This window comes from Octopus bimaculoides, chromosome 2, assembly GCF_046866305.1.
Source record: "Octopus bimaculoides isolate indiv1 chromosome 2, ASM4686630v1, whole genome shotgun sequence".
Lineage (NCBI taxonomy): Eukaryota > Metazoa > Mollusca > Cephalopoda > Octopoda > Octopodidae > Octopus > Octopus bimaculoides.
Window position 1 is genome coordinate 175627583 of NC_142929.1, and position 25706 is coordinate 175653288.

The following is a 25706-nucleotide window of genomic DNA, read 5'->3' on the forward strand; positions in this document are numbered from 1 at the left end:
CAGGGTTATTTCCCTTCGTCAGCGTCCGATAGCTACCGACCTTTGGCAAAACAAACAGGACACAGTAGTGCGTCGATAAGCCTGCTGGAGGAGATGTCCTCCTGGGGCTAAAGCAACAGTAACATCCACCCCTAGGGGTCAGCCACACTTAAGTGGCAATACACTTCACTTTATATATATATAATTATGCACTTTATTAATAAAGTTGCAGAGACAACACAAAAACTGTTACTCAGAGTTTCACGTTCCCATTCGTCGGACAGTTTTGGTTGAGAATGGAACAAGGTATAGTTATATGCATAGATATACAATTACTTTGATAGATACATATTTGAAAATAGTTTTGTTTCATTGATCTTTTCAATAACCGGTTATATGAAATTACAATTACGATTTATACACGCACACACACACACACACACACACACACACACACACACACACACACACACACATATATATATATATATATATACGTGTGTATATGCATATATATACTAGATACATGTATATATGTACACACACACACACACACACATATATATATATATATATATATATATATATATATATATATATATATATATGTGTGTGAGTGTGTGTGTGTGTGTGTGTGGGTGTGTGTGTGTGTGTGTGTGTGTGTGTGTGTGTGTGTAAAGGAGTGTATATTGTAGATATAAGCATTTGCGTAGATTGTGAACACATTTTCTATCAGTCAGATATAACAAATTCATCAATAAGTGCGAATGAAATCTGTATCATTACGAATTCTTCATATTTTCCTTATCCTAAAAGAGAAATATGAAAAAAATCTTTAACCAGAACAGTCGCCTCTTTAATACATGTTTGTAATGCGTACAATGTCACAGTCACCCTGTATATAGTTATTAATAATATGCAATTTAATATAGTATAATTTTAAAATGTATAAAACAATATAATATATTAATTTATATTTTTATATTATATTACATTATATTATATCATATTATATTATATTATATTATATTATATTATATTATATTATATTTCAAATCTTTTTGTAAAGAAAGTCAACACGATAATGCATATGGATTTATGGATTTGTGACCGCCATATTTATAGAACGAAATAATTCTTTTTCAAAAAAGAACCTTAAAAATTCTAGACCATTGCAAGCGGAAATGCCAATATGTAGTTAACAAAGCGTATAGCTCGGTAATTAATTCCACTTTCTCTGTAGTTTATGCTGTTCACATTTGCCTATAATCAAGTGGGGTGTATAATACATGTGTCGGTGTTGAATTTCATAATAATAACATTTGCTTGGTGATTTATTTAAAAAGAAATCCTTAACAGCAATGTGACTAATGCGCACGCGCGTGCACATACACACATACACACTCCCATTCTATCTGTTTATTTGTTGTAAAACTGTTTCCCTGTTTTTCCTTACACGATTTTAAAGCTTGTATAACTTAAGTTTTCATTGTTTTAAATTAGTTAATTTATCGCTAATTATGCTGTCGTCTGATAGTTATTTAAGGAATGTGCTTTTATTTTATATGATACACATATGTGTGTAAGTATATATATTTATATATGTGGGTGCGTGTGTGTGTGCGTCAGTGTGTGTTTGTGCGTTCGTTGTATGTATATGTATATATATATGTTATATATTATGTAGATTATATTATACATGTATGTATGTGGGGGTGTATGTATGTATGTGTGTGTATGTGTGTGCGTGTATATGTGTGTGTGTGTGGCTTACCAACCACATGGTTCTGGGTTCAGTCACACTGCGTGGCACCTTGGGCAAGTGTCTTCTACTATAGCCTCGGGCCGACAAAAGCCTTGTAGCGGATTTGGTAGACGGAAACTGAAAGAAGCCCGCCGTATATATATATCTATATATACATGTGTGTGTGTAAATTTCAATTATATATAATATATTTACATTATATATATATTATATATTGTGAATATATATATAGGAATATATGGGTACAGGACATCACCAACTCTGTAAATAATATGAAGTATGAAAACAAACGAGTTAAATACGCACACAACGAAAGGAAAAATATGGAAATTATGACAAGTAACACAGTTGTCGGCTGTCTATCTATTCCTAATTTCGAGCATTCAGTGACAATATGAATTTTCGAAAATAGTTGCTCCCATAACTTTTAAAATAGAATTTTGCATTTATGGAGGGTCAAAGTTGGGAACAAAAATAGGGTAGTGGAGACATACAAGGAAACCGAACGAAAACAAACATGGAAAGTCGTTAGGCCAGAACTAGAGGAAAATAGTGTACGCTGGGAAAAATATTTTTGTTGAAAAGAGAAAAGATAGAAGAGAGAGATCGAATACGTCCAGTCCTTAGAACGTCATGCAGGAAAAGAAAGATGGACGATATTGTCAAGCATCTATGGAAGAGTGTGACAGAGAGAGAGAGAGAGAGAGAGAGAAAGTGTGTGTGTGTGTGTGTGAGTGTGTGTGCGCGCGTGCGTGCTGTGTGTGCATGTGTGTATGTGTGTGTGCGTGTGCGTGTGTTTGTCTGTGTGTGAATATAGAGAGATGCATGAGGTGTCTCGTGTGGGTAGTACTTCTGATTTGGGAACACGCGGTTCCCATCGGAATAGTTCGTCTGCTTTGGGTCTCATCTGACACTCAGCTCTTACATGTTGCCCTTCGAAGCTGTCTGCATAAAACAGCAACCACACCCAGGGCAAAAACTTCCACAGGCCGGCTAAGCCATGGTGAGAGTAACCGATAGGTCTCAAACACTCTGTAAGCTAAAGTTTATTTACCTGTGCATGTGAGGACGGACCGGGAGGATTGTGGGGAGGAAACCACCAGATTGGTTCAGTGGGCAGGATAGTGGTTCAACAAACGTTGTGGAGGGCGAACAGGGCACAATGAGACATGAAGGGCATTGCGGCCAACTACAGCACTCCAACATTTCTCCAATCGTTTTGAGTTTATCCTGCTAGGGAATCAGATGGGAATGGACGAGAGAGTGACGCAGATAACGTTGCGCAACCCAAACCTCTGTCACTGTAATCCATGTCGCGTGCAAGTTCAAACATCGCTCCATCACAGACTTGCCTAGAAGCTGTAGTCACAGACATGCACACAGGCGACTCAAGGCATAGGATTATTACACATTAGAACGAAATGTCAGCGGAGATCAGTATCCACCTGGTTGTCCGAGTAGCCCTCTTTAAGATCGCTCATCTCCATGACCTGAGGAAGGGGCTAGAAAAGATGCCTTAAACATAGCCTGCTTCACCTCACCCTATCATGCTTGCTGCAGCAGACGGGGATCTCAAACATACGATCGAAATATCAAGGCGAAAACATCGGTGACCATTGGTCCATAGAATTTGCAAACAGTCATGGATAGCTCCAAAGCTAAAACACCTGAGAAACGGACAGCAGTTGTCTGGAGAACTCGGCAGTTCCTCAAACAACATTTAAGATCAGCTCCATATCAGAAGCGAGATAATCTCAAGAGCCAATAATTCTCCAAAGGGAATCCGCTGGGACTCAGACTTTAATGCAAAGTCCCCCACTGCTACATATACAGTTGCAAATACCGTGTATATATATATATATATATATATATATATATATACACACACACACACACACACACACACACACACACACACACACACACACACACACACATATATATATATATATATATTGTATTATATATATTGTATTTTGAGATCTCAGATAATTTTTTCTGAATCTCCTAATTCTTTCAATGTGCTAGTTTCGTAGTATTAAATTGATATCAATTAATATCCAATTTTTTACCCTACTATTTTAATTATATATATATATATATATATATATATATATATATATATATATATATATATATATATGTGTGTGTGTGTGTGTGTGTGTGTGTGTGTACACATACATACACAGGGTCGTGCAAAAGTAGATTTACAGTTTTGAAAAAAGAAAACACGTACAATACTCATTTATTTTTAATTAAAAAAAAATAAGTTGTGATATAATTATTATTATGGTTATAATAGATGCATTATTATGATTAATGACACTGAAAATATTTAATGTGCTAATAATTTTAATGAATTAAGTATTATAACGTAATACTTAGAGTATACCTACCTTTACACCCCACTGTATATAATACGTATATATAGTGAGAATTTACAAAAAAACAAAAGACGAAGACGGGAGTGTAAGCAACAAACAGATGTATTAGTTTAACGCTCGAGAAGTGAGAAAGTCTTTTACGTTTCGAGTCTACGCTCTTCGACAGAAAGGAACACAGAAATGAACAGGAACAGAAAAATTTTTTTAAATGGTTTTGTGGCTTGTGATCTATCATGGCGAATGCCGAAGAGAGAGGCCACACAGGAGAGTTAGGAAGAAGGGGAGATAATAAATTAGTGGTGGTCCCGTGTGTGTATGTGAGAGCGTGTATGTGCGTGTGGAAGGGGGATGGTGACCTTGATATGCCCGTGTGTGCATGTGTAGGTGTATGCTAGTGTGTGAGGGGTGGTATGATATGGTTTGGGGTGGTATGGTGGTGAGTGGTGTGGTTGTGTCTGGTGTGGTGGTGTCTGGTGTGGTGGTGTCTGGTGTGGTGGTGTCTGGTGTGGTGGTGTCTGATGTGGTGGTGTGGTGCTGTTGGCTTGTGGGGTGGCGAAAGTGGCAGAAGCAAGGGCAGGGTGTAAGGGATGGGGTGGGTGGGATGGTATGTATAGGGATGGTGGGTTGGAATGTGTAAGGTTGGAGTGACGATGAAGGAAAAGGTGGGTAGGAGTGAAGAAGGGAAGTGGGTGTCAGAGCAAGAGAGGAGAGGTGGGTGGAAAGAAGTTGGTGCTAGAGGAAGAGAGGAGAGAGGAGAAGTGTTAGATGAAGAGGGGAGGAGAGTTGAGCCCATGTGGCGCAAAAGAGCGAAGAGAGAAGATTAATCCCTGTTCACGGCGAAGCCGGGTGTCCAGATGGCCCCTGTGCAAAGGGAAAACCGAACACAGACAGGTGTTGTAAAGAATGACCGGTAGAGCAGAAGGTGCAGTAGATGACGTTGCTAGAACTGCAGGTGAAGGAGTCAGTGATATGATAGGGTCGATAATAGGTGCCTGTAAGGGGTGGTGTTGGAGAGGTAAGAGCAAGTGCAGCAGCGTGGGCAGGAGCAGGGGAACGAGCCAGGTTGAGAGGTTGGGTTAGGGAAGAAGCTGTGGACCAAGAGGTCTCGGAGGTTGTGGGCTTGTTTGAAGGAGGAGAGGGGTCTGTTAGTGAAGATGTGCGAAGTGAAGGGGTCGGACTGGAGTCGCCGGAAAGCTCGGAGAATGGTGCGTTGGAGAGGTAGGGTGGTAGGGTGGTATTTGATGGAAAAGGGGGAGACGGGTGACGGCAGGGTAGGTGCGTCGGGAGAGAGCAGATGCATGGTCCACAGAACGTGCTCTGGCAAGGGTGGTGTGGATAGTGGTGAGGGGATATCCACGTAGGATGAAGTGGCGAGCGATGAGTTGAGACTGAGTCTCAAAGTCATGGTTGTCACTACAGAGCCTGCGTACACGGAGGAAATGGGAATAGGGCATGGAGAGCGTGGTGTGTTTAGGTTGGGAGGAGGAAAAGTTGAGGTATGAGTGTGAGTCTGTGTGTTTGTAGTGGATAGAAGTGGAGAGAGTGGAGTAATGAATGCTGACCGAAATGTCGAGAAGGGCGACTAAAGTGTCGGAAATAATGCAGAAGAAGTGGAGGGCAGGATGGAAAGATTTGACAAAAGAGAGGAAAGAGTCTAGATGTTCACTGGAGAGTGAGGTCGCACCAATACAGTCGTCAATATAACGACCGTACAGTTCGGGAGTGGGAGCATTCAAACTTGAGAATATTTGGGCTTCCTTCAACGTAGCCAACGAACAGGTTCGCATACATATAACATATATATATCTTTGTATATATACATATGTGTGTGTATATATATATATAAATATATGTATAAAGTTATACATTATGTGTTTGTATATATATATATATATATATATATATATATATATATATATATATATATATATATATATATATATATATATATATATATATATATATATATATATATATATACTGTATGTACATATATGTGTATGCATTACATAAATATGTAAATATATGTGTCTGTGTGTGTGTAAATCAATGTATACGTGTGCATGTATACATGTAAGTCTATGTATGTGTAAATATATATATATACATACATACAGACACACACATATATATATATATATACATGTGCATAAGTGAATGCATAGATATGTGGGTGGGGTGTGTTAAGCGGTGTGTTTCAGTTAGTTAAATGCGCAGTAAACTCCTCTTAGAGAAGGATAAATATAGATGTTGATGTATGTGTATTTATATTTCAATAATTATACCAATAAATGTATATTATGATTTTATACTGGTAACCCTCGAGATATTAATACAAATGGAAGTCTTCTCCTTCCTCGCTGGATGCGATGCAAGTATTTCTACTTGCTTTAATGTCTAAGTTACGCTAATATAACAATAGATGGAGTTGACTGGTACTTTTACAAATATATAAACATTCACGCGCAGGCGTCCATTAATACACATGCAGATATATGCACTTAAATTCAAGATCGTATGTGTATGTCTGTGTGTGTATACATGTATATGTATGTACGTATGTATATATATATATATATATATATACATATATATATATATATATATATATATATATATATATATATATATATATATATATATATATATATATATATATATATATATATATATATATATATATATATATATATATATATATATATATATATATATATATATATATATATATATATATATATATATATATATGATTCATAGATGAGAATCAGATATTCTCTGTAGAGGATACACTTATAGTGGTCTCAAAAACTTTAAACTTGAACGGGTAGAGAGCGGGTCGGCTCATATCATCCGATGACGGAATCAATTTACAATCATTATTTTGGACCATCAAGCCTCCAGCAACAATTGTTGGATTTGTAATACTCTTCTGCAACTTCGTTAATTTTTTATATCACACCTATTCTGTGTAAATGGGACCTTTTTGTATGTAAAAATGCATACATTTTTTTTGTATTTAATGTATTTAACATTCTTTGTATATCGACCTGCCTAACTTGCTTATCATTACATCTACTTCCATATATGTGTATATATATATATATATATATATATATATATATATATATATATATATATATATATATATATATATATATATATATATAGATATGCAGGGCAGGGAATCGTCAATTAGTAATAAAATTAATAATCAACAATTTTGCCGGGTAGCTCAGTATGAAAAAACCTTCTTCGGTAAAAAATTTATAATCATAAATATATAGGGATTGACAGTAACCTGCTTCTCCAACATACTGAGAATTCAGAAATAGCAGTCAAAGAACTACTGATTTCAAAACTACAAATTATTACTCCAGATTGATAGCGATATTTTTGATACACACAGAACAAAAAACAGCAGAGAAGAGTAAAAAACACTTGCCTTTAGTTAATTTAGTACAATTGTTTCACAGTTAAGAGTAAAATACTCTATTCTGATCTTCAGCTAAATATTCTAATAAATTTGTTAATGTCTAAGTAACTCACGTTAATTTTGACCATGTGAACATCAATACCACGTGAGGAAGACGTTAAGAAATTTATCGGCCAGTAAGTTCAAAATCCCTCGCCCTAATGAATTTCAATTCAGTGTGTATCAGAAATAGTCCCGCACAGGAAAGAGACTCGTACGAATTCCTGTGGTTAAACTATCCACCTTAGAGTTATTATTAAAATATAGATATGCAGGGCAGGGAATCGTCAATTAGTAATAAAATTAATAATCAACAATTTTGCCGGGTAGCTCAGTATGAAAAAACCTTCTTCGGTAAAAAATTTATAATCATAAATATATAGGGATTGACAGTAACCTGCTTCTCCAACATACTGAGAATTCAGAAATAGCAGTCAAAGAACTACTGATTTCAAAACTACAAATTATTACTCCAGATTGATAGCGATATTTTTGATACACACAGAACAAAAAACAGCAGAGAAGAGTAAAAAACACTTGCCTTTAGTTAATTTAGTACAATTGTTTCACAGTTAAGAGTAAAATACTCTATTCTGATCTTCAGCTAAATATTCTAATAAATTTGTTAATGTCTAAGTAACTCACGTTAATTTTGACCATGTGAACATCAATACCACGTGAGGAAGACGTTAAGAAATTTATCGGCCAGTAAGTTCAAAATCCCTCGCCCTAATGAATTTCAATTCAGTGTGTATCAGAAATAGTCCCGCACAGGAAAGAGACTCGTACGAATTCCTGTGGTTAAACTATCCACCTTAGAGTTATTATTAAAATATAGATATGCAGGGCAGGGAATCGTCAATTAGTAATAAAATTAATAATCAACAATTTTGCCGGGTAGCTCAGATATTTTAATAATAACTCTAAGGTGGATAGTTTAACCACAGGAATTCGTACGAGTCTCTTTCCTGTGCGGGACTATTTCTGATACACACTGAATTGAAATTCATTAGGGCGAGGGATTTTGAACTTACTGGCCGATAAATTTCTTAACGTCTTCCTCACGTGGTATTGATGTTCACATGGTCAAACTTAACGTGAGTTACTTAGACATTAACAAATTTATTAGAATATTTAGCTGAAGATCAGAATAGAGTATTTTACTCTTAACTGTGAAACAATTGTACTAAATTAACTAAAGGCAAGTGTTTTTTACTCTTCTCTGCTGTTTTTTGTTCTGTGTGTATCAAAAATATCGCTATCAATCTGGAGTAATAATTTGTAGTTTTGAAATCAGTAGTTCTTTGACTGCTATTTCTGAATTCTCAGTATGTTGGAGAAGCAGGTTACTGTCAATCCCTATATATTTATGATTATAAATTTTTTACCGAAGAAGGTTTTTTCATACTGAGCTACCCGGCAAAATTGTTGATTATTAATTTTATTACTAATTGACGATTCCCTGCCCTGCATATCTATATTTTAATAATAACTCTAAGGTGGATAGTTTAACCACAGGAATTCGTACGAGTCTCTTTCCTGTGCGGGACTATTTCTGATACACACTGAATTGAAATTCATTAGGGCGAGGGATTTTGAACTTACTGGCCGATAAATTTCTTAACGTCTTCCTCACGTGGTATTGATGTTCACATGGTCAAAATTAACGTGAGTTACTTAGACATTAACAAATTTATTAGAATATTTAGCTGAAGATCAGAATAGAGTATTTTACTCTTAACTGTGAAACAATTGTACTAAATTAACTAAAGGCAAGTGTTTTTTACTCTTCTCTGCTGTTTTTTGTTCTGTGTGTATCAAAAATATCGCTATCAATCTGGAGTAATAATTTGTAGTTTTGAAATCAGTAGTTCTTTGACTGCTATTTCTGAATTCTCAGTATGTTGGAGAAGCAGGTTACTGTCAATCCCTATATATTTATGATTATAAATTTTTTACCGAAGAAGGTTTTTTCATACTGAGCTACCCGGCAAAATTGTTGATTATTAATTTTATTACTAATTGACGATTCCCTGCCCTGCATATCTATATTTTAATAATAACTCTAAGGTGGATAGTTTAACCACAGGAATTCGTACGAGTCTCTTTCCTGTGCGGGACTATTTCTGATACACACTGAATTGAAATTCATTAGGGCGAGGGATTTTGAACTTACTGGCCGATAAATTTCTTAACGTCTTCCTCACGTGGTATTGATGTTCACATGGTCAAAATTAACGTGAGTTACTTAGACATTAACAAATTTATTAGAATATTTAGCTGAAGATCAGAATAGAGTATTTTACTCTTAACTGTGAAACAATTGTACTAAATTAACTAAAGGCAAGTGTTTTTTACTCTTCTCTGCTGTTTTTTGTTCTGTGTGTATCAAAAATATCGCTATCAATCTGGAGTAATAATTTGTAGTTTTGAAATCAGTAGTTCTTTGACTGCTATTTCTGAATTCTCAGTATGTTGGAGAAGCAGGTTACTGTCAATCCCTATATATTTATGATTATAAATTTTTTACCGAAGAAGGTTTTTTCATACTGAGCTACCCGGCAAAATTGTTGATTATTAATTTTATTACTAATTGACGATTCCCTGCCCTGCATATCTATATTTTAATAATAACTCTAAGGTGGATAGTTTAACCACAGGAATTCGTACGAGTCTCTTTCCTGTGCGGGACTATTTCTGATACACACTGAATTGAAATTCATTAGGGCGAGGGATTTTGAACTTACTGGCCGATAAATTTCTTAACGTCTTCCTCACGTGGTATTGATGTTCACATGGTCAAAATTAACGTGAGTTACTTAGACATTAACAAATTTATTAGAATATTTAGCTGAAGATCAGAATAGAGTATTTTACTCTTAACTGTGAAACAATTGTACTAAATTAACTAAAGGCAAGTGTTTTTTACTCTTCTCTGCTGTTTTTTGTTCTGTGTGTATCAAAAATATCGCTATCAATCTGGAGTAATAATTTGTAGTTTTGAAATCAGTAGTTCTTTGACTGCTATTTCTGAATTCTCAGTATGTTGGAGAAGCAGGTTACTGTCAATCCCTATATATTTATGATTATAAATTTTTTACCGAAGAAGGTTTTTTCATACTGAGCTACCCGGCAAAATTGTTGATTATTAATTTTATTACTAATTGACGATTCCCTGCCCTGCATATCTATATTTTAATAATAACTCTAAGGTGGATAGTTTAACCACAGGAATTCGTACGAGTCTCTTTCCTGTGCGGGACTATTTCTGATACACACTGAATTGAAATTCATTAGGGCGAGGGATTTTGAACTTACTGGCCGATAAATTTCTTAACGTCTTCCTCACGTGGTATTGATGTTCACATGGTCAAAATTAACGTGAGTTACTTAGACATTAACAAATTTATTAGAATATTTAGCTGAAGATCAGAATAGAGTATTTTACTCTTAACTGTGAAACAATTGTACTAAATTAACTAAAGGCAAGTGTTTTTTACTCTTCTCTGCTGTTTTTTGTTCTGTGTGTATCAAAAATATCGCTATCAATCTGGAGTAATAATTTGTAGTTTTGAAATCAGTAGTTCTTTGACTGCTATTTCTGAATTCTCAGTATGTTGGAGAAGCAGGTTACTGTCAATCCCTATATATTTATGATTATAAATTTTTTACCGAAGAAGGTTTTTTCATACTGAGCTACCCGGCAAAATTGTTGATTATTAATTTTATTACTAATTGACGATTCCCTGCCCTGCATATCTATATTTTAATAATAACTCTAAGGTGGATAGTTTAACCACAGGAATTCGTACGAGTCTCTTTCCTGTGCGGGACTATTTCTGATACACACTGAATTGAAATTCATTAGGGCGAGGGATTTTGAACTTACTGGCCGATAAATTTCTTAACGTCTTCCTCACGTGGTATTGATGTTCACATGGTCAAAATTAACGTGAGTTACTTAGACATTAACAAATTTATTAGAATATTTAGCTGAAGATCAGAATAGAGTATTTTACTCTTAACTGTGAAACAATTGTACTAAATTAACTAAAGGCAAGTGTTTTTTACTCTTCTCTGCTGTTTTTTGTTCTGTGTGTATCAAAAATATCGCTATCAATCTGGAGTAATAATTTGTAGTTTTGAAATCAGTAGTTCTTTGACTGCTATTTCTGAATTCTCAGTATGTTGGAGAAGCAGGTTACTGTCAATCCCTATATATTTATGATTATAAATTTTTTACCGAAGAAGGTTTTTTCATACTGAGCTACCCGGCAAAATTGTTGATTATTAATTTTATTACTAATTGACGATTCCCTGCCCTGCATATCTATATTTTAATAATAACTCTAAGGTGGATAGTTTAACCACAGGAATTCGTACGAGTCTCTTTCCTGTGCGGGACTATTTCTGATACACACTGAATTGAAATTCATTAGGGCGAGGGATTTTGAACTTACTGGCCGATAAATTTCTTAACGTCTTCCTCACGTGGTATTGATGTTCACATGGTCAAAATTAACGTGAGTTACTTAGACATTAACAAATTTATTAGAATATTTAGCTGAAGATCAGAATAGAGTATTTTACTCTTAACTGTGAAACAATTGTACTAAATTAACTAAAGGCAAGTGTTTTTTACTCTTCTCTGCTGTTTTTTGTTCTGTGTGTATCAAAAATATCGCTATCAATCTGGAGTAATAATTTGTAGTTTTGAAATCAGTAGTTCTTTGACTGCTATTTCTGAATTCTCAGTATGTTGGAGAAGCAGGTTACTGTCAATCCCTATATATTTATGATTATAAATTTTTTACCGAAGAAGGTTTTTTCATACTGAGCTACCCGGCAAAATTGTTGATTATTAATTTTATTACTAATTGACGATTCCCTGCCCTGCATATCTATATTTTAATAATAACTCTAAGGTGGATAGTTTAACCACAGGAATTCGTACGAGTCTCTTTCCTGTGCGGGACTATTTCTGATACACACTGAATTGAAATTCATTAGGGCGAGGGATTTTGAACTTACTGGCCGATAAATTTCTTAACGTCTTCCTCACGTGGTATTGATGTTCACATGGTCAAAATTAACGTGAGTTACTTAGACATTAACAAATTTATTAGAATATTTAGCTGAAGATCAGAATAGAGTATTTTACTCTTAACTGTGAAACAATTGTACTAAATTAACTAAAGGCAAGTGTTTTTTACTCTTCTCTGCTGTTTTTTGTTCTGTGTGTATCAAAAATATCGCTATCAATCTGGAGTAATAATTTGTAGTTTTGAAATCAGTAGTTCTTTGACTGCTATTTCTGAATTCTCAGTATGTTGGAGAAGCAGGTTACTGTCAATCCCTATATATTTATGATTATATATATATATATATATATATAGGTTATAAGAGGTAATGGTTTCAGTAAGATCAAAAGGTGTCAGGTAATGCTGAGTAAGTGCTAATAATAGACCATAGTTAAGCTCCAGGTTCGGTGATTATGCGAATAAGGATTCCAACGTAGGTCAAATATCAGCGTGTGTGTGTATATAAATTATGGAAGATTTATGTGTATATATAAATATGGAAGATTTATGATAATTAAAAATTAGAAGAGACATACATACATACATACATACATACATACATACATACATACATACATACATATACGTATGCGTGCATACGTCATAGCATTTGTTATTTGTTTATATATGGCCGATTCTTTAAGATTTTTTTGTTTCTAAGTCCTGGTCTTGAACTCCCATGTACAATCGTTTTTGCAGGGCTTCAAGTCGATCCTGTTACTTTTAGTGAAATTGGTTTGGTGAAAACTGTGCAAAGGGAGAATTGGAGAAGCCTGTGCGAGCGATTGTGGAAGTCTCTTTAAATATGGCTACCTCTTCGGATGATCTACTTCAAGATTTCTTTCAGCGTACATTTGTCGCTGGATTACTCAATTACTGTAATAATTGTTCATTGATTAGATGGTTGTCGAATAATAGTATGGGACTATGTAAGCATGCAAAAACATTACAAGTGTATAGAAGCTTAGGTTTGATATCTAAGGATACTAGGTAATTAATTTATATTTAAAGTATGTTTGCGATGAATGCTCGCTGCAAAGATGATTTGTTTTCTATCTACGAGTAAAAGACGAAGTCTTCAGCGGATCTTCCGTTATGGAAAGGTGGGTGGGACAATAATTGTTGTATTGTGGGTATTAACAGATAGATTAAATGCATTATCCATTAGTGAAGCTAAGACTTTCTATATAAAAGAGCCAAGTTTACTTGAAATTAGATTGTTGGAGGATAAAGCTTTCTTTGAGGCATTGGTCTATCGCATGTAACTTCAATCATAAGATTATTTACATTCGGCATAACCACCTTCAAGTAATTACTTAATTCTTTCTCAGTGAATGACATGTATTATTCCGGAAGATAAATTCAGTGCCCTTCATGCGGGACGAACATTAAAGTATCAATTGTAACAAGCAGTTTGGAAAGCCAAAAACACGTTTTCTTTCTCTCTCTTAACAACCTTGCCACCACATAAGTGGTCGATCTAAATAAACATTGAACATTTAAGCAAACATACACACCCATATATATCTGTGTGTGTGTGTGTGCGTGTGTGTGTGTGTGTGTGTGTATGTATATATATATATATAGATTGCGTTGTTTTCTAGTACATTTAAAAATGTAACTGCACACATATTTAAATAGCTCTATTGTCTGCAAAATGTTAACGATTTCTTGGCAACAACGTGCACTCTGTACGAACCACTTATGTGTAGAATGGTTACGCCATTTATTGTATAAGATAAAATTAGAACACATGTGTTTGTGTGTAAGTGCGTGTGGTGTATCTGGGGAGGTTTATTTTGCCAGTAAAATATATACTCACTAGTCCCATTTCACTTCTTTTTAATATTATTAGACGGCGAATTAACTAAACAATCAATTAAGTAATCGACTTTTTGACTAATCATTTGATAAAACAACCGGCTTTTTTGTCGCCATTCACGCCCTCTTTAATGTGGTGCTGTCGTTACTCCATGTTGTTCGTGTTGCATCGAAAGTTTCGCTTACATTTTGCTGGCTTTCCGAAGCAGGCAACTCAGTATTTAAAGAGGCGAAATCAACAACGGTTGAAGTGAGGGTTTCATCTATGTTCGTACTTTACGACGTCCTTTTCAATGAAATTGTATTTACTTCATTTTCTTGAAATCGAATACAATGCCACGCTGAATTTTTGGTTAAAATCCTTGTTTTTGATTATCTTATCTTTTCTTTTGATTTTGCCTTCTCTCTCTCTCTCTCTCTCTCTCTCTCTCTCTCTCTCTCTCTCTCTCTCTCTTTCTCTCTCCCCCTCTCTCTCTCTCCGCTCTTCCGCTCTCTCTCTCTCTTTCTCTCTCCCCCTCTCTCTCCGCTCTTCCGCTCTCTCTCTCTTTCTCTCCCCCCTCTCTCTCTCCACTCTTCCGCTCTCTCTCTCCACTCTTCCGCTCTCTCTCTCCACTCTTCCGCTCTCTCTCTCCACTCTTCCGCTCTCTCTCTCTCTCTCTCTCTCTCTCTCTCTCTCTCTCTCTCTCTCTCTCTCTCTCTCTCTCTACTTTTCTTTCTTCAAGAGCAAAATGCCTTAGAATCTACTTCCCATTAGAGTTACAGTATATACGCTATTTATCTCCAATTTGTATTTGTTTCTTCAACCAGCTCGAATGCTTCATTGAATAAATTTCTTTGTCTCTTTCAGTTAATACTAACCATAGAGCTAATCATCTTCTTTATTGCTTTATTCAAGTCGATTGATTTAAATATTCTTAGTACCTGTTTATTTATTTATTGTAATTTTGGCATACTTGTATACTCTCGTTTGTCCGACCTAACTTGTATTATTTAACTATATAATTCCCTAGAAGCATAAATCTACTGGCTCTCTGAAGTGAGCGACCCTGCTGTTAAAGAGATAAAATCGTTTTGATCTTCAATCAACAGCTGATGAACGGAGAGTTGGGTTTATGTTTGTGTTTTTCCATATCCCTCTCAATGAGCTTTTATGTACATATTTTTCTCCTGATTATAACGCCACACTCAATTCGTACACAAACACACACACACATACACATACATACACACACACTCACACACGTGCCCTTATATATCACTCATCTTAACTACTACTACAGTCAACAAAGAATCTTCGTTAAGATGAGTGATGTTGTTCTTTTTACATAACAGAATAGGACCTTTATATGCATATTCAAAACGTTTCCCATAAACAAATTTAAAAGATATATATATATATATATATATATATATATATATATATATATATATATATATATATATATATATATATGCATGTATGTATGTATGTATGTATGTATGTACTATGTATGTATGTACGTTTTGAATATGAAAATAAAGGTCCTATTCTGTTATGCCAGCCAGTCTGGTGAACCAGCTTTTTGGAGTTGCATCGAACTGTACCGATATATAATGTAGGATAAATATAATAATGGTAACAACGATAAACCTTGGATGGAATTTGTAAACATTAAATATTTATAAATTTCATCCAAGGTTTATTGTTATTATTATTATTATTACACACACACACACACACACACACACACACACACACACACACACGCATATATACACATTAAGGTGGTACTCCAGCATGGTTACAGACAAATGACTGAAACATGTAAAAACAAGTTATATATATATATATATATATATATATATATATATATGTGTGTGTGTGTGTGTGTGTGTGTGTGTGTGTGTGTGTATGTATGCATGTATGTATGTTAGCCACGGCTAACACCAGGAACCCCTGCACAGATATCACACCCATATTCCTACTGAATATCCGGGGCCTATTACGAACAGGCGGCAAAGACAAGTTCCTATACTTGAAAGACCTAGTAACATGCAATCAAGCAATATGCATGGTGCTTACCGAAACGCATCTAACACCTAATATAGCAGATGCGGAGATAAATATACCAGAGTATGCCGTACTCCGAACAGACAGAAGGGATAGAAGTCATGGGTGAGTTGCAATGTACATCCGAGAAGATGTCACACCCCTACTACTACTATCACACTCAAACTCTGTATGTGATACTTTAATAGTACACATAAAACAAATTGATGTAGTTGTATGCTCAACATACCGTCCACCAAATACCGCAAAGCAGGAAGGTAAATTTGAGGACAGCCTCAGACGCATAGAAGAGGTCCTGACAAATCTGGACCAACACATCAATATACTTTTCCTAGGCGACTTTAACCTCCCAAATGTTAAATGGCCTGAAGGTCACATCCTCTCTGGGATGTCACTGCATGAACAAAGCCAGGCAAAATCATTGCTAGAACTATCCAACATGCTGTTCATGGAACAAGTGATACTCCAACCAACCAGGGGAAGCAATATTTTGGATCTCTGCTTCACAAACAATGTGAGCCTAATCCATAATGTGAAAATAACGCCCACATCTCTCTCAGATCATAACATTATAGAATTAACTAAGTATGGTCCTAGACAACCCACTGACACCCACCCCACCAGGAGAACTCAAGCAATATCCAACCTGAATTTCCACGGGGCGGACTGGAAGTCAATTCGCAGAGAGATTCGAAATCAAAACTGGCATGACAGCCTTTCTATACAAGACAATGACCTCAAACTAAGTCATTTTATGTCAACCATACAAGACATATGCACCAAATACGTGCCATATAGAAAGACCAGCAAACATGCCAATAGAATTCCTAGAGACAGGAAAATCCTTATGAGACACAGAACAAAGGTCTCAAACCAGTTAAATAGAGAACTGGAGGATAGGAAAAGGGCTAAATTAAAACTAACACTGTTAGAAATAGAAAACAAAATTAAACTCTCCCATGAAAAGGAGAGAGCAGAGAAGGAAAAGAGAGCAGTAGAAAGCATAAAAACAAGCCCCAAGGCTTTCTATAGATTTGCAAAGGAGACTGCTACGGTTCAGTATAAGATAGGACCCCTGTTCCTGCCTAATGGCTCACTGACTGCAAATCCCACATGGATAAGTGAAATGCTCAGTACACAATTCAAGAGTGTCTTCACCTCTCCTCTGAGTCACATGCAGATAAAGAACCCAGCTGATTTCTTTGACAATAGCACTCAGCAGAAGGGGACTGCATCCATTACCTACATCGACATTGAAGAGGAAGATGTGATAGCTGCCATAAATGAAATGAGCTCAAATTCGGCAACTGGCCCCGATGGTTTCCCAGCTGTCCTCTTAAAGTCGTGTAAACAAGAATTAGCAGGACCACTCCGGATACTCTTCCAGAGTTTCCTTGCAAATGGTAAACTTCCCAAAAAGCTGAAGGAAGGCACCATATGTCCTATCCATAAAGGTGGAAGCAGAGCAGAGGCTGGAAACTACAGGCCCATCTCTCTGACTTCACATATTAGCAAAGTCATGGAACGAATTGTCAGAAGGAGATTGATTGCGTTCCTAGAAGAAAATGACTTGCTGAATGAGACCCAGCATGGTTTCCGTCCAGGTAGAAGCTGCCTCACGCAGCTCTTGCAGCATTATGACTGGGTCCTGAAGCAGCTACTTGACCATTCAAATGTTGATGTGATATATCTCGACTTTGCAAAAGCCTTTGACAAAGTTGATCATGGCTTGATATGTCACAAGCTGCGAAACCTTGGCATAGCTGGTAAATTAGGAGAGTGGCTGCATGACTTCCTGAATGGTAGAAGTCAGACTGTTGCAGCCAATGGAGAACTATCTAGGGAAACACAAATATTGAGCGGTGTTCCACAGGGAACTGTTCTGGGGCCACTACTGTTCATAGTGGCCCTTCTGGACATGCCCACGGTCACTCGGAGAGACACTGTCACTAGCTATGCTGATGACACAAAGATATCTCAGGCAATAAAGAATCCTGATGATATTGTAAGCCTGCAGAATGACCTAAATGCAATATATGAGTGGGCAGAGCAAAATAATATGCAGTTCAATGCAAAAAAAATTCAAGTACTGCGCTACAAGACCACAAGTACCTCCCAACTGGCATACACAGGGCCTGGAAGTACTGCAATCCCAGAACCACAAACAGTGAGAGATCTGGCCATCAACATGTGTAGTGATGCATCATTTCACATGCACATTGTCAAGTTGACAGCAAGGTGCAGACAACTGGCGGGGTGGATACTGAGGACTTTCCGTACAAGGGATCAAAAAGTTATGTTGATTCTATGGAAGACATTTGTTCTGAGCCGCCTAGACTATTGCTCTCAGTTGTGGTCACCACACAGTGTTAAGCGGACAGCAGAACTCGAGGCAATTCAGCGGCACTATACAAGAAAGATCGCCACAGTCCAACAGATGAACTACAGGGAGCGACTGAAGGCACTAGGTCTCTACTCCCTGGAGCGCAGGCGGGAGAGATATGTAATAATATACATATGGAAAATACTGGAAGGACTGGTGCCAAACTTTGGTATCAAGTACTACAGGAATGCCCGCACGGGTCGCCACTGCACGGTGCCAAAGGTACCGTCCACTGCATCTCACATAAGAACGAGATACTGCAGCAGCCTCGGTTTCAGAGGACCTCAGCTCTTCAATGCCCTGCCAAAACATTTGAGAGACATGCAAGACATGGATGCGGAGGTCTTCAAGACAAAACTTGACGCTTTCCTCTCCACGATACCAGACGAACCAATGGCTCGTAATGAGACGCAGTTTAGGGCAGCTGTGTCAAATTCTCTTATACACCAGATGTGCCATCAAAACTCTTGATTGGACCATGTCAGGTGGGGGAGAAGAGCCATGCAAGGAACGTGAAAATCACGGTGGTGCACCAGCATGACCGCAGCCACTTGGCTGAAACACATAAATAAATAAATAAAATAAATAAAATAAATATATGTATGTATGTATGCATATATATATATATATATATATATATATATATATATATATATATATATATATATATATATATATATATATATATATATATATATATATATATATATATGTATGTATGTATGTATGTATGTATATATGTATGTATGCATATACAGTATATATCTTGACAATGAAAAATGGACAGATAGCCAGACAGACAAACAGACAGAAGAAATGATAGTTGCTGAGATGATCGTGAAAGTGGAGGATATGATATAAAAAGTGATGCTGTTTGTTTAGTCTTAGCTGGAGCAAATAAAATTAAATGATTTAAACCAAGAAACACAACGAAAGGCCCGGGGCAGGGGTTGGTGATAAAATGGCAGTCGTTTGATAGTGGTGATGGTGGTGGTGGTGGTGGTGGGGATTGTGGTCACGTTTGTGAAGTTGCTGATGGCGATATCAACTAATGACCTATGATGTCGACAGTCCACTTTCTCTTCTCTATTTTCTGTTATTCTTTCTGTCTGTCTGTCTGTCTGTCTGTCTGTCTCTCTCTCTCTCTCTCTCTCTATCTATCTATCTATCTCTTTCTCTCTCTCTCTCTGCATACACACAAATATATATATATGTATGTGTATATATATATATATATATATATATATATATATATATATATATATATATATATATATATATATATATATATATATATATATATATATACATATATATATATATATATATATATATATATATATATATATATATATATATATATACACATATATATATATATATATATATATATATATATATATATATATATTTATATATATGTGTGTATATATATATATATATATATATATATATATATATATATATATATATATATATATATCACCCACAACGATACATACATGATTGGCATTTATACATACATTGGTATACTCACACCCACATATACACTGGGAATTAATGCCAATCCCGGTTCACAAACCATTTTACATTGATCAAAAAGAATAATACTCTTTAATACTTTTCATCAACAATGCCGCCATCCACCCCCACCATTTTCTCATCACCACCACAAACACCGCCGTCACAACTATCACCATCAGCATCAGCATCAGAATCATCCCCACCACCAACATCACAATCAACAGCACCACCACCACCACCACCACCACAATCACCAATACCAGCGCCTCCATCTTCGTTGTTCTTCCACACTAGGAAGCCACTGCTGCCGCCATCAGTATCAACACCATCACCACCGTCATCATCACCATCGCCATCAGTGGTATCAGCATCGCTGAGTCAAGGACGAACCACTGCGTGGTCGCTCAGTATCGGCTAAATTTACATCATATCCAATTCTATCGTGTTTAAAACGAGCACGTTCAATATGGGGCCCGGCTTTTCACGTAGTAAAAAACAAAAACGTACCTTGTTCTTATGTTTGCCTGATTAATGATGGCTTGGCACTAAACAACAACAACGTCACTACCACTACAACCACCGCAACCACATCCAGCAACAACAGTTACAATTATCTACATCACCATCCTCCTCATTCTCATCCTCATCCTCATCCTCATTCTCTGTTATCATCATCATCATCATCATCATCATCATCATCATCATCATCATCATCATCATCGTCGTCGTCGTCGTCGTCGTCGTCTTCATTACTTCTGCCATTGCTACCTCTTCATCTATACCAGCATCTTTACAGTCAACATCCCCACCATTATTACCAACACGATCACAACGTCCTCCATCACCACCAACTCCAATATCACCATCTTGTCTCTTTATTGCCCACAAGGGGCTATAAACATAGAGGGGACAAAGAAGGACAGACAACGGAATTAAGTCGATTACATTGACCCCAGTGCGTAACTGGTACTTAATTTATCGACCCCGAAAGGATGAAAGGCAAAGTCGACCTCGGCGGAATTTGAATTCAGAACGTAACGGCAGACGAAATACCGCTAAGCATTTCGCCCGGTGTGCTAACGTTTCTGCAAGCTCGTCGCCTTATATCACCATCTGTCTTCCCATCCTTCAATAGTGTTAATCTGTCATTCATCGTTATGGTGGTGGTGGTGGTGGTGGTGGTGGTGGTGGTAGTGGTTTCGGTGGTGATGGTTTCGGTGGTTGTTGTTGCTGGTGGTGGCGGTGGGGTAGATTTGGTGCTATGGCAGATGATGACAGTCGTAATCTTCATTTTATTGTTGTGGTGTTTGTGATGGTTGTGATGCTGTTGCTGACGGTGGTGGCGTTAGAGTTAGCGCCAGCAGTTATGTCGTGGCGAGTAGAAAGAGAAGGTGGTAGTGGTAGTGGTTTTAGTAATAGTAGTAGTAGTAGTAGCAGCAGTGGTAGTGGTGGTGTTGATAGTAACAGCAGCAATCAGCAGCAGCAACAGCAGCAGCAGCAGCATCAGCAGCAGCAGTAGCAGTAGTAGTAGTAGTAGTAGTAGTAGTAGTAGTAGTAGTAGTTATGATAATGTTAGTGGCTATGGTGATTTTAGAGGTAAAATATTAAATATATCGGTGGCAGTAATAGTTATGATGTTGTTCTGGTTGTTTTGGTAGTTGAAATAAGAATTTCTAACTTCCGGTCAGTCATTGTTATGATCGGCCATTATTATGATTGACCGTTGACTGAACACTATTCAATTTTTTTTCTCCGTGTTTTTCTCCTTGTCTCCGTATTCTTTCTGTTGAAGAGCGTAGCTCGAAACGTCAAAGACTTTCCGTATTCCCGAGCGTCATACTAATATATACTTTGGTTATTTACACCACCTGTTCTCGTCTGTTGTTATTTTTTGTATATTCTCCCACATATAATACACGCTCACGTGGTCGCACCAGCTAATCCTGTCTCCTCTCATCACACACTACCAACTTTTGGATTCTACCTTCTTTCCTTCTGGATCTGGACTGTTTGATTCTGAACTTTATACCCTCCGGCTGCACCTCTCCTACCCACGGATTACACTGGACCCATCTTCTGATTGGAAATCGCTTCAATATACCACGACGTCTAAAAAACTTTTGAACTTTTCCACTTTTGTAAACCTCCTTTATCATCCTTTTTTACCTTACTTTCCTTCACCTACCGTCTCTTCGTACTCTGGATGTTCCTAATCTGTCTTCTCTAATCTGCACCTATTACTTTGTATTCTTCTCCCTCCCTTTCTTTTCTCCTCTCGTTTCTTCTCTCCCTGTCACCCCATTTCTCCCTATTGTCCCATCTTCCTTTTTGCTTTGTTTTTTTCTCCCACCTCGCATATATTTTCTTCTCACAACCCCTTTTTCGTTTTTTCTCCTCATGCCTTTATTTTTTTACCCCCACACCTGTTAAAAAAGTTTTTTTTCCAGTTTTTTTTCCCTTTTTTTTCTTTTTTTTCCTTTTTTCCACGTCCAATTTTCTCATCACGCTTGTTTTTTTTCCACCACACCTTTTGTAATTCTCCTTCCCACGTCTAATTTTCTTTTCTCTCTCGTTCCATCATGCCTGACTACAAATCTTTCCAACTCACTCTCCACAACCGCCTAAAACTATACCTCCGCACACTTCCCTCTCTATACTTTCAACCTACTATACGACTCTCCTTACTCATATTCAAGAAGACTCGTTTCTCTAGTCATATTACGTTTCTCAGTCGCTGCTTACATCACCGCCTCATCCCTAAGGGTTTGCGCCTCCATTTCCACCCCACTCTCCACTCTTCTACCACCATTCTACCCATACTCCGCACCACATCCTACCGCCTTATGCGGGCCACCATTCGCTCCAATCTCTCTAAAATCCACACTATCGACCGCCTTCTTCCTCCAGCCTTTTCCATATTTTTCTCCTCTCTGTCACCCTCCCATGCTCACAATACATTGCGCTTTATCATTCAACTTAATCATCTCTTTCATGCATTTCTTACCGACACTAAGCTCCGCAAACTTCACTCACTCCTCCATTCCTCTACACCCGATGCCACTACCCCAACCCCTCCACCACCCTTCTCCCTCCCTGATGTGCATTCCCCACCCACACCCAACCACCCTGCCTCTCCCACACACACTCCACCCCCTCCCTCCCAGCCCTCCACCATCCCGACCGCCCCTCCTAACCCTACTTCATCCCCTCCTACTTCTATTCCACCCACCCCTTCTCCACTTCAGCCTGTCGTTACCATTCCCCCAGATCTTCCTCTCTCTGAGGCGGAGCGCTCCGTCCTCAATAGGGGTCTGCGCTTCATCCCACTCACTCCATCCTGCAAGGAATTTCAAACCCGTGCTGATGTCCACAGCTTTGTGCGCCGCGTTAGGTTGGGTGCGCTTTTCCATAACACACCACCCGCACCCAACGAGGACTGCTTCACTGACCTGGGCCGACGACCATCCCAGTGGACGCCTGCTCCTGGCCAGTTCCAGGCAGTTGATCTTTTCGCGGGCGCCTGCCAACGCGCTGTGGGCCGGTTTAACTTTTCCAGGCGTCCATCTCGACTCAACATCTCCCCAGCCGAACTCTCGGCCCTTCGATCCGTCCGACGCCGCACGGACATCATCATAAAACCGGCTGATAAGGGTGGAGCCGTGGTAGTATGGCGCGCGGACCTCTACGAGGCCGAAGCTCTCCGTCAACTTCGAGATACCTCATTCTACCGCCCTCTGCCCTCCGACCCCACGCCCAGCTACCAACAGACTGTGTCCTCCACTATCCATGACCTCATCCTCTCCTCCCGTCTCCCCGCCACCGCCTCCAACCTTATTGTTCGCACCCCACGCACCCCCACCATTTACTTCCTCCCCAAGATCCATAAACCGAACAACCCTGGCCGCCCCATCGTGTCCGCCTGCAACTGCCCCACCGAGCTTATCTCAAAATACCTAGACCGTGTCCTCGCCCCCCCCCCCCTAGTGGCTTCTCTCCCTTCCCACATTCATGACACTAACCACGCGCTTCGTCTATTCAACTCTTTCTCTTTCCCTCCCGGCCCTTCTAAGCTTCTCTTCACTCTAGACATCCAGAGCCTCTATACAGTGATCCCCCACGACGAGGGGCTGCGTGCCCTGAAGTTTTTTCTAGACCAACGCCCCAACCCACAACCCGACGCCTCCACACTCATTCGTCTGGCCGAACTTGTCCTATCTCTCAACTGCTTCTCGTTCGCGGGAGATATCTACCAGCATTCTCGGGAGTGGCCATGGGGACGAGAATGGGCCCCAACTACGCGAACCTCTTCGTTGGTTATGTTGAGGCCCAAATATTCTCCAGTTTCACTGGTCCCACTCCCGAACTATACGGTCGGTATATCGACGACTGTATCGGTGCCACCTCTCTCTCCCGCGAACATCTTGACTCGTTCCTCTCTTTCGTTCAATCTTTCCATCCTGCCCTCCACTTCTCCTGTACTGTCTCTGACACCTCTGTCCCCTTTCTCGACATTTCGGTCAGCATCCTCCACTCCGCCCTTAGCACCTCCATCCACTACAAACACACAGACTCACACTCCTATCTCAACTTCTCCTCTTCCCACGCTAGACACACAAAACTTTCCATCCCCTATTCCCAATTCCTCCGTCTACGCAGACTTTGTAGCGACAGCCATGACTTTGAGACTCAGTCTCAACTCATGGCTCACCACTTTAGCCTGCGTGGATATCCACCCACCACCATCCACACCGCCCTTGCCAGAGCACGTTCTGTGGACCGTGCATCTGCTCTCTCCCCCCGAACCCGCCCTGCCGTTTCCCGCCTCCCTTTTCCCCTCACCTACCATCCCACCACCCTACCCCTCCAACGCTCCATTCTCCGAGCTTTTCGGCGCCTCCAGTCCGACCCCTCCACCTCCCACATCTTCCCTAATCGACCCCTCCCCTCCTTCAAACGAGCCCACAACCACAACCTCTTGGTCCACAGCTTCTTCCCCAACCCAACCTCCCAACCTGGCTCGTTCCCCTGCTCCCGCCCACGCTGCCGCACTTGCCCTTACCTCTCCAACACCACCCTCCTCACCAGCACCCATCACCGACCCTATCGCATCACCGACTCCTTCACCTGCACGTCTACCAACATCATATATTGCCTCTCCTGCTCTCTCTGCCAATCCCTGTACATCGGACAAACGGGGCGCCGCCTGGCCGACCGATTCGCGGAACACCTCCGAGATATCAACGT